Below are 13,062 nucleotides of genomic sequence, written 5' to 3'. Positions count from 1 at the left end.
ATTTCTTCCAACCTTGCTTAGAAAAAAAATATGTTTTTCTCACCACGATACCCTGTGCATTTTTTGACCATGACACCCGGGACTCGTGCCGGGGGGAGCCCCCGGACCCCCCTCCTGTAAGGGAAAAAACTTTAAATCAGGCTCCACAACGAATCAAGTTGAACGATGCTACCCACGCTGGGAGGAGCCCCCAAACCCTCCTCCTATAAGGGCAAAAACTCTAAATCAAGCTCCACAATGAATCAAGTTGAACGATGCTATCCACGCTGGGAGGAGCCCCCAAACCCTCCTCCTATAAGGGAAAAAACTTTGAATCAGACTCTACAATGAATCAAGTTGAACGATGCTATCCACGTTGAGAGGAGCCCCCAAACCCTCCTCCTATAAGGGCAAAAACTCTAAATCAAGCTTCACAACGAATCAAGTTGAACGATGCTATCCACGCTGGGAGGAGCCCCCAAACCCTCCTCCTATAAGGGCAAAAACTTTGAATCAGACTCCACAATGAATCAAGTTGAATGATGCTATCCACACTGAGAGGAGCCCCCATACCCTCCTCCTATAAAGGCAAAAACTCTAAATCAAACTCCACAATGAATCAAGTTGAACGATGCTATCCACGCTGGGAGCACTATAAGAAAATACGTTGTTAGCGACGGACGTTAGCGACAGAATCTTTCCGTCGCTAGTTAGCGACGGATTGGCGAGCGACAAATATTCGTCGCTATTATTACTGAATCTTATGAAAGTAGCGACGGAAGATAGTCCATCGCCTAGTCCGTCGCTAATTAGCAACGGATGTTGCGACGGACTGTTTCGTCGGTACGATCGCACCATTTACCGACGATGTTAACGACAGAACCTAGTCCGTCGCTAAATAGCGACGGATGTGGCGACAGAATATAATCCATCGCTATTTTCGCGAATTTGATTTTACGTTGGCTTAGCGACGGAATGAATCCGTCGCTAACTTTCGAATAACCCTAATCCCAGGCAGCTTTTCCTTTTCTTCTTTCGCTGCTCCTGCCGTTCGCCGCTCCCGCCGTTCGCCGGTCCCGCTCCCACCGTTCGCCGGTCCCACCGTCCGCCGGTCCCACCGTTCGCCGCCCGGAGAAAGGTAACGCCTTCCCCCTCCCGTTTCCGGCAGGGGGTTAACCCCCTCCCGGTTCACGCAGGGGGTTAACCCCCTGCCATTTCCGGCAGGGGGTTAACCCCCGTTTTCACCCAAGGGGTTAACCCCCTACCGTTTCCGGCAGGGGGTTAACCCCCTCCCGGTTCACACAGGGGGTTAACCCTCTGTCGTTTCCGGCAGGGGGTTAACCCCCTGCCGGAAAACACAAGGGATTAACACCCTGCGTCCCCTGCCGTTTCTGGCAGGGGGTTAACCCCCTTCCGTTTCCTGCAGGCGGTTAACCACCTTCCGGAAAACGGAGGGGGTTAACCCCTGCGTTTTCTGGCAGAGGGTTAACCCCCGCGTTTTCCGGAAGGGGGTTAACCCCCTGCGTTTCTTGCAGAGGGCTAACCCCCTGCGTTTTTTGGCAGGGGACCCTTGCCCCCTGCCTTTCCGGTAGGGGGTCGACCCGGGCAGGAGGTCGACCCCGGCAGGGCGTTAACCACCTGCCATAACAGGCTGGGGTCGACCCGCTGCCCGAACAGGGGGTCAGTTAACTCCCTACGTTCCGTAAGGGGGTTAACCCCCTATGTTCCATAAGGGGGTCGACCCCCTGCCGGAACAGCAGGGGAGTCGACCCCTTGCCAGAACAGTTTTTTTTTCCGTGGTGACTTCATTTTAAAACAGTGTTTTTTTGTGCAGATTTTTCAACGGAACTCGCTTGTGCCCCGCCACCCGTGGTAAGTAAGTGACAAAAACAATGCAAATCGGGTAAATACCCGTGGTGAGTAAGTGATGCAAGCACATCACATGTTATTTAATTTATTGAATGTAACACTTTATTGTTCACACACTCACTTAGTTGTTGATATCTAGGACTGCTTTGTTGGAGTTCGGAGATCATGCTGAGCATGATTTTAATGTATGAGAATAGAAGTGTTCTTATTTTTGGAGTACGGAGTCCATGCTATGCATGGTAGTAGTTAGTGGGATATTGGAGTGTGTTTGCTGCAGGTACATGTTTGTGATTTGTTTGATATGAATTATTTCAATGTATTGCAATGTTTGATGTGATTGTATCCATGCTTACATGTAGTTACTTTCAATTTGATTATGTCTACCATGTGAAATTGTATACTGAAAGCATGCTTCAAATGAATGTATCGTGTCATGAATAGTTTGCACATGAAAATATTAAGTTATCAATGTATGTATCATAATTCTTGTGATTGTATGACATCATATATTGCATGATAAATTTGATATTTTCTTCACTATAGCATTCTGATGGTTCTCTTTTAACTGGTTAGGATACTATTCGCACCATCATACGACAAAATGACTGCAAACCGTGAATGGATGTACCGTAGGATAGTGGACAATGAGTTATCGCATGAATATATGGATGGTGTTGATAGTTTTATTGAATTTGCAATGACAAGTGTCAGTACAGTAGATCCCACAGGTCGGATTAGGTGTCCCTGCAAGATTTGTAAGAATAATCGATTTTTAGAACCTCATGGCGTTAGACATCACCTATACAGGAAGGGTTTTGTGAGTGATTATCAGAACTGGACGTTTCATGGAGAAGAATTTAGAAACAATTTTGATGCACGGGTGAATGTGGTGCACGATAATCCATATACGAATTTGATATTTGATGCCGCAGGAACAGAAATGGGTTCTGCTATGAGTTCTAGTGATGTAAGAACTGCCATAGATGAAGAATCACCAAACGATGCAGCTAGTAGATTTTTTGATTTACTTAGAGATGCTGATGAGCCACTTTGGAACGGTTGTGAGAGTCACACTATCTTGTCTGCAGTTCTTCAACTAATGAATTTGAGGTCCGAGTATAATTTGAGTCAATCATGTTTTGACCGTATATTAATACTTGATACGAATGATTCGAATGCATTGTAATACTTGATGTGAATGATTTCAATTATCTGAATGTATTATAATTTATGCAATTAACGAATGATTTGAATTAGTGCAATACTTGATGTGAATGATTTATATTATTTGAATGCATTGCAATGCTTGATGTGAATGACTTGAATGCATTGTAATACTTGATGTGAATTATTTGAATGTATTGTATGACATATGTTATTTGTTAGAATATGGTTCGTGGAGGTTATAGTGGTCGCTCATCTAGTAGTAGCCAGGCTCAGCCTTCATCTTCACGGGCTCCTATGATAGGTATATCATATAACTAATTGAATGCTTGATTAGTTCAAATGCGCATTCTGAGAATTTCTAATGTATTTTTTTACAGATGATGTTGCGCCTGTACACGACCCACCTACACCAGTTGATCGCACAAGTCAACAGCCAACACAGGAAACAGGGTCTTCTCAGGCGGGCACAAGAAGACTCATTTGAATAGTGTATATCGATAATCGACCATAAGTATTTTGTTTTCAATTATTGCATATCTTTTAAATATTTTATATTGATATTTACTGTGTAACAATTCATGTGCAGCACGAGGTTTGAGCCACAAGAAGTAGTACGGGAGATTAAGAATTCACTTCTTCAACATCTACCAGGACCAGTTGCTCAATGGAAAGAGTACCCAAAGGAGGTGTTAGATAGATTGTGGTCCTCATTCATGGTATACAGTTGTTCCTCATAGTTAATGTGTTTCATATTTAATTTATTTAAGCAATGTCTACTAACTTTCTGAAAATATTTGTAGGCTTCGAATCGCTTCGCAACTACGGTGGAAGAAAATGATGCAAGGAAGGTGTGGCATAAGGTGGCTGCCAATCGATTTGCAGACATACTGCACACTATGAAGACTGCAGCAAAAAAAGCATCTGGCGTAGTAGATGATCCATTACTGTGGAAGGGCCATGGTCCTATTACTATCATGAGAGATTACTGGGATGAAATGTGCGATAAGTGGGCAGAAGATGCATTTAGAAATCGCTCTGCGAAGGCTGCACAAAATCGATCGAAGATGCCCGAAGCCCATCTACACACAGGTGGATCTAAGACATTTGGGAGCCACCTAAAGAAAATGGTAACTCATCAATATATAATATTAATTTTATAAGTATTGTTGCAAACTTGTGTACTAAATCTTTTGTCATTTAACTTCGCAGGAAGCAGAAAAGGAGGTAGTGTACCATATAAGGATGTGTTTGTAGAAACACATAAACGGAAGACCACGGGAGTCTTCGTATCAGAGAAGGCGAGAACGACAACGGTATGTATTAATTCTATTAATAATCATTGCAATATATATGCAAGTTATCAGAATGTTATCATTAATTATTAATGAATACTTTAAACATTATTTTGTAGGAGGCATATGAGCAACAGATGGTAGAGCGATATGGCGAAGACGCTACTCAGCATCCATCATTTGATCTTACAGCATGGGTGACTGCAGCAGGTGAACCCAAAAAAGGTCGCGTGTTCGGGTTTGGGAGTAATATGAACACTTCACCAGTTATTGGTTCTTCCAGTTACGGCTCCCCGACTTCTTGCGCCGACATAAGCTCCAAGCAGCCGACTATTCTTTCTGGTGATGATGTACGCGAGATCATTAATGAATCACTGAATAACTACTTTCAATACACCGTCGCCCCCTTTCTCCGAAATGAGATCAAGGCCGCTGTTCAGGATAGGGGATCTTCGATTCCAGGTCCCTCTCAGGTATAATCACATATATAGTTTTTTTGACTGCCTTAAAGCACATCTGAGCATGGTAGAATCACATATAGAGTTTTTCTAGATGCCTTAAAACACATATGAACATGCTATAATCACATATTCAATTTTTTTACTGCCTTAGCACACATATGAGCATGATAGAATCATATATATATATATATATATATATATATATATATATATATATATATATATATAACTTTTTGTCTGCCTTAGAGCACATATGAGCATGATAGAATCACATATAAAGTTTTTTTGACTGCATTAGAACACATATGAGCATGCTCGAATCACATATTCAGTTTTTTGCCTGCCTAAGAACACATATGAGCATGTTATAATCACATATTCAGTTTTTTGACTGCCTTAGAGCACATATGAGCATGCTATAATAACATATAGAGTTTTTTTATTGCATTAGAACACATATGAGCATGCTATAATCACATATAAAGTTTTTTTGCCTGCCTAAGAACACATATGAGCATGATAGAATCACATATAAAGTTTTTTTGACTGCATTAGAACACATATGAGCATGCTATAATCACATATTCAGTTTTTTGACTACCTAAGAACACATATGAACATATTATAATCACATATTCAGTTTTTTGACTGCCTTAGCACACATATGAGCATGCTATAATAACATATAGAGTTTTTTTACTGCCTTAGAACACATATGAACATGCTATATATCATTTATGATAGAATCACATATAAATTTTTTTGCTTTGCCTGCCTAATTAGCGCACATATGAGCATGCTATATTCACATATTCAATTTTTGTACTGCCTTAGCACACATACGAGCATGATCGAATCACATATATAGTTTTTTGCCTGCCTTAAAACACATCTGAGCATGATAGAATCACATATAGAGTTTTTCTAGATGCCTTAGAACACATATGAATATGCTATAATCACATATTCAATTTTTTTACTGCCTTAGCACACATATGAGCATGATAGAATCACATATAAGTATATAACTTTTTGTCTGCCTTAGAGCACATATGAGCATGATAGAATCACATATAAAGTTTTTTTGACTGCATTAGAACACATATGAGCATGCTCGAATCACATATTCAGTTTTTTGCATGCCTAAGAACACATATGAGCATGTTATAATCACATATTCAGTTTTTTGACTGCCTTAGAGCACATATGAGCATGCTATAATAACATATAGAGTTTTTTTATTGCATTAGAGCACATATGAGCATGTTATAATCACATATAAAGTTTTTTTGCCTGCCTAAGAACACATATGAGCATGATAGAATCACATATAAAGTTTTTTTGACTGCATTAGAACACATATGAGCATGCTATAATCACATATTCAGTTTTTTGACTGCCTAAGAACACATATGAGCATATTATAATCACATATTCAGTTTTTTGACTGCCTTAGCACACATATGAGCATGCTATAATAACATATAGAGTTTTTACTACCTTAGAACACATACGAACATGTTATATATCATTTATGATAGAATCACATATAAAAGTTTTTGCTTTGCCTGCCTTAGAGCACATATGAGCATGCTATATTCACATATTCAATTTTTTTACTGCCTTAGCACACATACGAGCATGATCGAATCACATATATAGTTTTTTGCCTGCCTTAAAACACATCTGAGCATGATAGAATCACATATAGAGTTTTTCTAGATGCCTTAGAACACATATGAATATGCTATAATCACATATTCAATTTTTTTACTGCCTTAGCACACATATGAGCATGATAGAATCACATATAAGTATATAACTTTTTGTCTGCCTTAGAGCACATATGAGCATGATAGAATCACATATAAAGTTTTTTTGACTGCATTAGAACACATATGAGCATGCTCGAATCACATATTCAGTTTTTTGCCTGCCTAAGAACACATATGAGCATGTTATAATCACATATTCAGTTTTTTGACTGCCTTAGAGCACATATGAGCATGCTATAATAACATATAGAGTTTTTTTATTGCATTACAGCACATATGAGCATGTTATAATCACATATAAAGTTTTTTTGCCTGCCTAAGAACACATATGAGCATGATAGAATCACATATAAAGTTTTTTTGACTGCATTAGAACACATATGAGCATGCTATAATCACATATTCAGTTTTTTGACTGCCTAAGAACACATATGAGCATATTATAATCACATATTCAGTTTTTTGACTGCCTTAGCACACATATGAGCATGCTATAATAACATATAGAGTTTTTACTGCCTTAGAACACATACGAACATGTTATATATCATTTATGATAGAATCACATATAAAAGTTTTTGCTTTGCCTGCCTTAGAGCACATATGAGCATGCTATATTCACATATTCAATTTTTTTACTGCCTTAGCACACATACGAGCATGATCGAATCACATATATAGTTTTTTACCTGCCTTAAAGCACATTTGAGCATGGTAGAATCACATATAGAGTTTTTCTAGATGCCTTAGAACACATATGAACATGCTATAATCACATATTCAATTTTTTGACTGCCTTAGCACACATATGAGCATGATAGAATCACACACACACACACACACACACACACACACACACATATATATATATATATATATATATATATATATATATATATATATATATATATATATATATATATATATATATATATATATATATATATATATATATATATATATATATATATATATATAACTTTTTGTCTGCCTTAGAGCACATATGAGCATGATAGAATCACATATAGAGTTTTTTTATTGCCTTAGATCACATATAGTGTGTAATTTATTTCATTATATTTTGTTTATCAATACTGACTGTTCTTTCCTTGTGTAGGCTGCTAGCGATAATCAGCGTAGTGGAGCTGAAGGGACAGATAAAGACAATGAACAAGAAGACACACAAAATCTTGGCGATGATTAGAGGACTGTGTTGAAGAAGTTCTATTTTTTTTATTTTTCCTAATTGTAATTGTTGAATTGTAAATAATTAAACTTCTTAATTTTAAGGTGGAACGATTAATTGTTGTAGATTCTTGTTATATGATTTTTTTTGTGTGGTTTGTTTTTTATTTACAGGAAATATAAATTGTACAGGAAATAGAAATTGTACAGTTCTCGGTATTTAATTTTCAAATAAATTTTTTTTAATTTTTTTTCGTGTTTGCGACGGAACCATCCGTCGCTATTCATATTAATCTAGCAACGGCATAGCGACGACAGTAAATCCATCGCCAAGCCGTGGTCGCCGTTTAGTACCTGCGGATTGGCGACGGAATATAGCGCTCGTTATTCCGTCGCAATTAGCGACGGACCTGGCGACGAAATTATTCCGTCGCCAGTTAGCGTCGAAATATTCGCGACATAAGCATACTGTCTTCTCGTTGTCGCTAACCATGTTAGCGACGGATTAGCGACTGATTCGCGACGAAATGTGGTCGTCGCTAATCCACTGTTTTGTTGTAGTGGAGGAGCCCCCAAACCCTCCTCCTATAAGGGCAAAAACTTTGAATCAGACTCCACAACGAATCAAGTTGAACAATGCTATCCACGCTGAGAGGAGCCCCCAAACCCTCCTCCTATAAGGGCAAAAACTTTGAATCAGACTCCACAACTCATCAAGTTGAATGATGCTACCCACGCTGGGAAGAGACCTCAGACCCCCCCCCCCTTCCGTAAGGGTAAAAACTCTGAATCAGACTCCACAACTCTTCAAGTTGAATGATGCTACCCACGTTGGGAGGAGCCCCCAGACCCCTCTCCTGTAAGGGTAAAAACTCTGAATCAGGATCTACAACTCATTTAGTTGAATGATGCTACCCACGTTGGGAGGAGCCCCCAAACCCTCCTCCTGTAAGGGTAAAAACTCTGAATCAGGCTCCACAACAGTCAATGTGCAGGTCAGTCAGTGCTTGATGGAGCAATGTAGGATCTTCTGCTGGATGTGCACAAAAGCAGAAAGAGAAAGGAGAGAGAGAGAGAGAGAGAGAGAGAGAGAGAGAGAGAGAGAGAGAGAGAGAGAGAGAGAGAGAGAGAGAGAGAGAGAGTTGATGTTCATGGCCTCCTCCAGGGGAGATTTCTTTCTCGGATAATCCTGCAGTGCAGAGACTGGGTCTTAAATAATCATCTTCGGGGCACTTAAGTCTTTACAACCACTCCTTTTCAAGAATCGTCATTTTTTTTGGCACCAATGGAGGAGAGGATACTTAAGTCTTTGCAATCGCATCAAACTCCAACGCTAATTAATGCTGACAAACATGGGGATACGAGACACACATGCTTACATACGTGGTGCTCTTTGAGACCCCCGAACATGAGATGTAGCTAACTCCCCTGTTCGGAGGGGGAACATATATCCTGCTACGCATTTTAGCTAGCTGCCTTGATCTTCATGTAAAGCTGGGGTCAATACCTCATCAACCTAGGTTTTTTCTGAACTTATTTTTAAATAAAACTAAGTATCCTCCTTCCTCAAAAAAAATTCTGTGACTGCACTACTTCATGCTTTATATTTACTTCATAGTTGCCAGAAATAGTTTGCAGTATTTGTGGGCTTAAGGTATTGGTGTAGGTAGGGCCTTAAAAAATTTTAGGTACACTTTTATTTGAAACACATTGATATGACTAAAAAAATTAACGTGTTTTTAAGGTTTCTAAAAAAATTGATACATGTTTTTTAAAATGTTGATAGATAGAGAAAAATGTTTACAAATTAAAATAGTTAAACATGCATATGTAATTAATCATTATTGTATAATAATTTTCTCTATATAATCATAATACTTAAAAGTCTGAATAAAAATAGTGTGTTTTTTATAAAATAAAATTGTTTGTATATATAGAGATGTTAATAGAAATAAACTTCATACTCTAAGGTAACAGAAACAAGTTTCTCTGTGAGGTGATACATATTTGTCAAATAATTGAGACAAGTTTCTTAAACATTTGGTATTCCTGTTTATGGTTTCCAAAACAAGTTTTGTACCAGTGCTGGTACACCTGATTTATGATATGCTAGGGTGTATCAAGTACCAATGCAATTATGACTTATTGTATTTTATGCTTCATGTTAATGTTTACAACCTTTGCCATGAGGTGTAAATGACTCATTATTATTATTATTATTTATTTTTGGCTGTTTTCATGAAACTAACATTACAAATGAGCATGTTTTGTTTGGTGTTAATCAGTTCTTGGATCGTTTAAATATGACATATATAGGCAAGGTTTTATACGGCATGAAAAATCAATAACGTACAAGGTGCAGTATTTTCCCGACACATAAGATCATGATTTTAAGTTGAAAAAACACGACCCAAATGCTTATTCCTATCATCTGGACAATACTGAATCCATCTGTGGTCCATTTAGTACTTGGTCATGGCACCATGGTGATCAAGATGCATTTAGTTATTTGTATCTCACTTTGCCACTACCAAATAGTAAACCTTATGCTTGCATTATGTTATTTTTTCCATGGATGGGGGTGACTAGTCATCAATTTTCTGTTATTTTTAAGATCTAGTATTCGATTCTTATATTGTTAAAAACATAAAAAAATGGATTCAATTTATTGTATTTAATAAGATTATATTGGCCTAAATCATATGTCGGCCTTGGCTTGTGAATTAGAGGTTCATTCATTCAAATTAGCCACGAATGTTTCTTACGAAGACTAGCAATTAGACCTTAATGACACAGACACTCAATTATGGATGCCTGCTAGCACCTGGAATTTTACTAATTTCGGAAGTTCACATATATATTATAAGGGGTTGACACCATACTGCCACTTGTAGGGGTGTAACTGGGTCGGGTATACCCAACCCGACCTGATGTCTGGAATTGATTATACCCGACCCAGACCCAAACTGATATTGGTGGACCCATGGGTTTGGGTCGGGACTAAAATTTAGACCCGTAGTGAAAATGGGTCGGGTATTGGGTGTTATAAATGAAGAGCGAAACCTGAACAGGCCTGACCTGATCATGTACACAAAACCAAATGGTTCTCCAAATTTTAAATCTGAACCAACCTGATTATGTACCCCAACCCGCTTTGTACCCAAACCGATTACACACCCAAACCTGAACTGGCCAGTACCCGAACCAACTATATACTTGAACCAACCTATAGCCAAACCCACTTCATACCCTATTCAATTTGAAAGTTTTTAAAATATGTGGGTTCAGACTGAGTTGAGGTAATTTTTTTTTTTTTGAACTTGAAATTTAGAAAGTTTCCTTGGAGAAGGAAACCTGTATCCCATGACGATTATCACTTCATTGTTTCCCAAAACTCACAAAAAACCCAAAGCCTTGCCTTCTACCTCATCTTCTCTCTAATTTCTTTCTTGGTTACATCTTGAGATGAAGAAACCAGGGAATGACCACAGTAACAGTTTGAAAGTTGCATCTCTCTCTCTCTAAGAAACCAGAGAATGACCACTGTAACATAGCTTGAAAGTTGCATCTCTCTCTGGTTTGCATCTAAACAGAAACTCCCTCCCTCTCTCTCTTTCTTGCAAGAGGGTTCATCTACCAAAAAAGAATCTATATTGTCTTATCCATTTAGTTTTTATGAATCATATTGATGATATGATGCATATAGAATACCAACCATATCAAGGCCTGAATTGATAATACCCAAACCCGTTAACCCATACAGATAGACTTTTTTCAGCCATACCTAGACTTAAACCTGACCCGAATCAAAATGGGCATATTAAAGACCCAAACCGATTATACCTGACCCGATGCATACCCAAACTCGAATGAGATTGGGTTAGGTTTGGATCTTACTTTTAGACCTGATTCAGAATTGGGTTTGATAAGACCAAACCTGAACCTCATCCAGTTACACCCTTAGCCACTTGGGCACTATTGTGCATTATTGGAGCTCAGTGCATGATTTGAATGATTTGAAGGTATTGCAATATTTGAATGTATTGCATGATGCTTTTTATTTGTTAGAATATGATTCATGGAGGTTACAGTAGTCGAGCACCCAGTAGTAGCCAATCTCAGCCTTCATCTTCACAGACTGCTTCGATAAATATATCATTTAACTAATTATATACTTGATTAGTTTAAATGCATATTGTGTGAATTTCTAACTCATTTTTCTATAGATGATGCTTTGACTGCACATGACCCACCTACACCAGCTGTTCATACAAGTCACGAGACAACGCTGGATGCAGGGTCTTCTCAGTCTGACACATGATGACTCATTCAAATAATGTATATTGATAATCGATCATAAGTATTTCATTTTCACTTATCCAATACTTATCTTATAAATATTATATATTGATAGTTAATGTGTACCAATTCATATGCAGCACGAGGTTCGAGCCACAAGAGGTGGTCACTCAATGAAAAGAGTACCTGAAGGCGGTGTTGGACAGATTGTGGTTCTCATTCATGGTATATAATCGTTTCTCATAGTTAATGTGTTTCATACTTATTTTTTGTTATAGTCATGTCTACTAACTTTCTAAAATTATTTATAGGTTTTGAATCGCTTCGCGACTACGATGGAGGAGTAGGACGTGAGGAAGGTGTGGCAGAAGGTGGCTGCCAGTCGATTTGCAGATATGTTGCACAATATAAAGACTGCAACAAGAAAAACATCTATCGGGATAGATGATCCACTGCAGTGGAAGGGTCATGACCTTCCTACTATCAGGTCAGATGTTTGGGATGCAATGTGCAACAAGTGGGTGGGGCATGAATTTTGAAACCGCTCAGCGAAGGCAGCACAAAATCGAACGAAGATGCCCGATGCCCATCTACACACAGGTGGATTTAGGACTTTTGGGAGGCACATAAAGAAAATGGTAATTCATCAATACACCACAACAAAGCAGTGGATTAGCGATGACCACATTCTGTCGCTATTCCGTCACTAACAGGCTTAGCGACGACGAGGCGACGGTATGCTTACGTCACAAATTTTTTGACGCTAACTGGCGACGAAATAAATTCGTCGCCCGGTCCATCGCTAATTGGGACGGAATAACAAGCGACGTATTCCGTCGCCAATCCGCCGGTACTAAACGACGACCTCGGTTGGCGACGGATTTACATCCGTCGCTAGATTTATATACATAGCAACGAAAACATCTGTCACTAATCCGTCGCAAACACGAAAAAAAATAAAAAAAACTTATTTGAAAATTAAATACCGAGAACGGTACAATTTATATTTCCTGTACAATTTATATTTCCTGTAAA

At 38.5% G+C, this 13,062-nt stretch overlaps 1 long non-coding RNA gene across 1 annotated transcript; it reads left to right on the top strand.

Annotated features, from left to right (window-relative positions):
* Positions 1 to 4,696: 4,696 nt before the first annotated feature.
* On the top strand, positions 4,697 to 7,839 carry LOC149815042 (uncharacterized). Its single transcript, XR_016427848.1, has 2 exons — positions 4,697 to 4,780; positions 7,661 to 7,839. It is a non-coding gene; the product is annotated as an uncharacterized LOC149815042 (long non-coding RNA).
* The last annotated feature ends 5,223 nt before the right edge of the window (positions 7,840 to 13,062 follow it).

The sequence above is a fragment of the Nuphar pumila genome, chromosome 15 (genome assembly GCF_984573655.1).
Source record: "Nuphar pumila chromosome 15, dmNupPumi1.hap1.1, whole genome shotgun sequence".
NCBI lineage: Eukaryota > Viridiplantae > Streptophyta > Magnoliopsida > Nymphaeales > Nymphaeaceae > Nuphar > Nuphar pumila.
The sequence above is the reverse complement of the archived record's forward strand: the minus strand, read 5'-3'. Positions and strand labels throughout refer to the sequence as shown.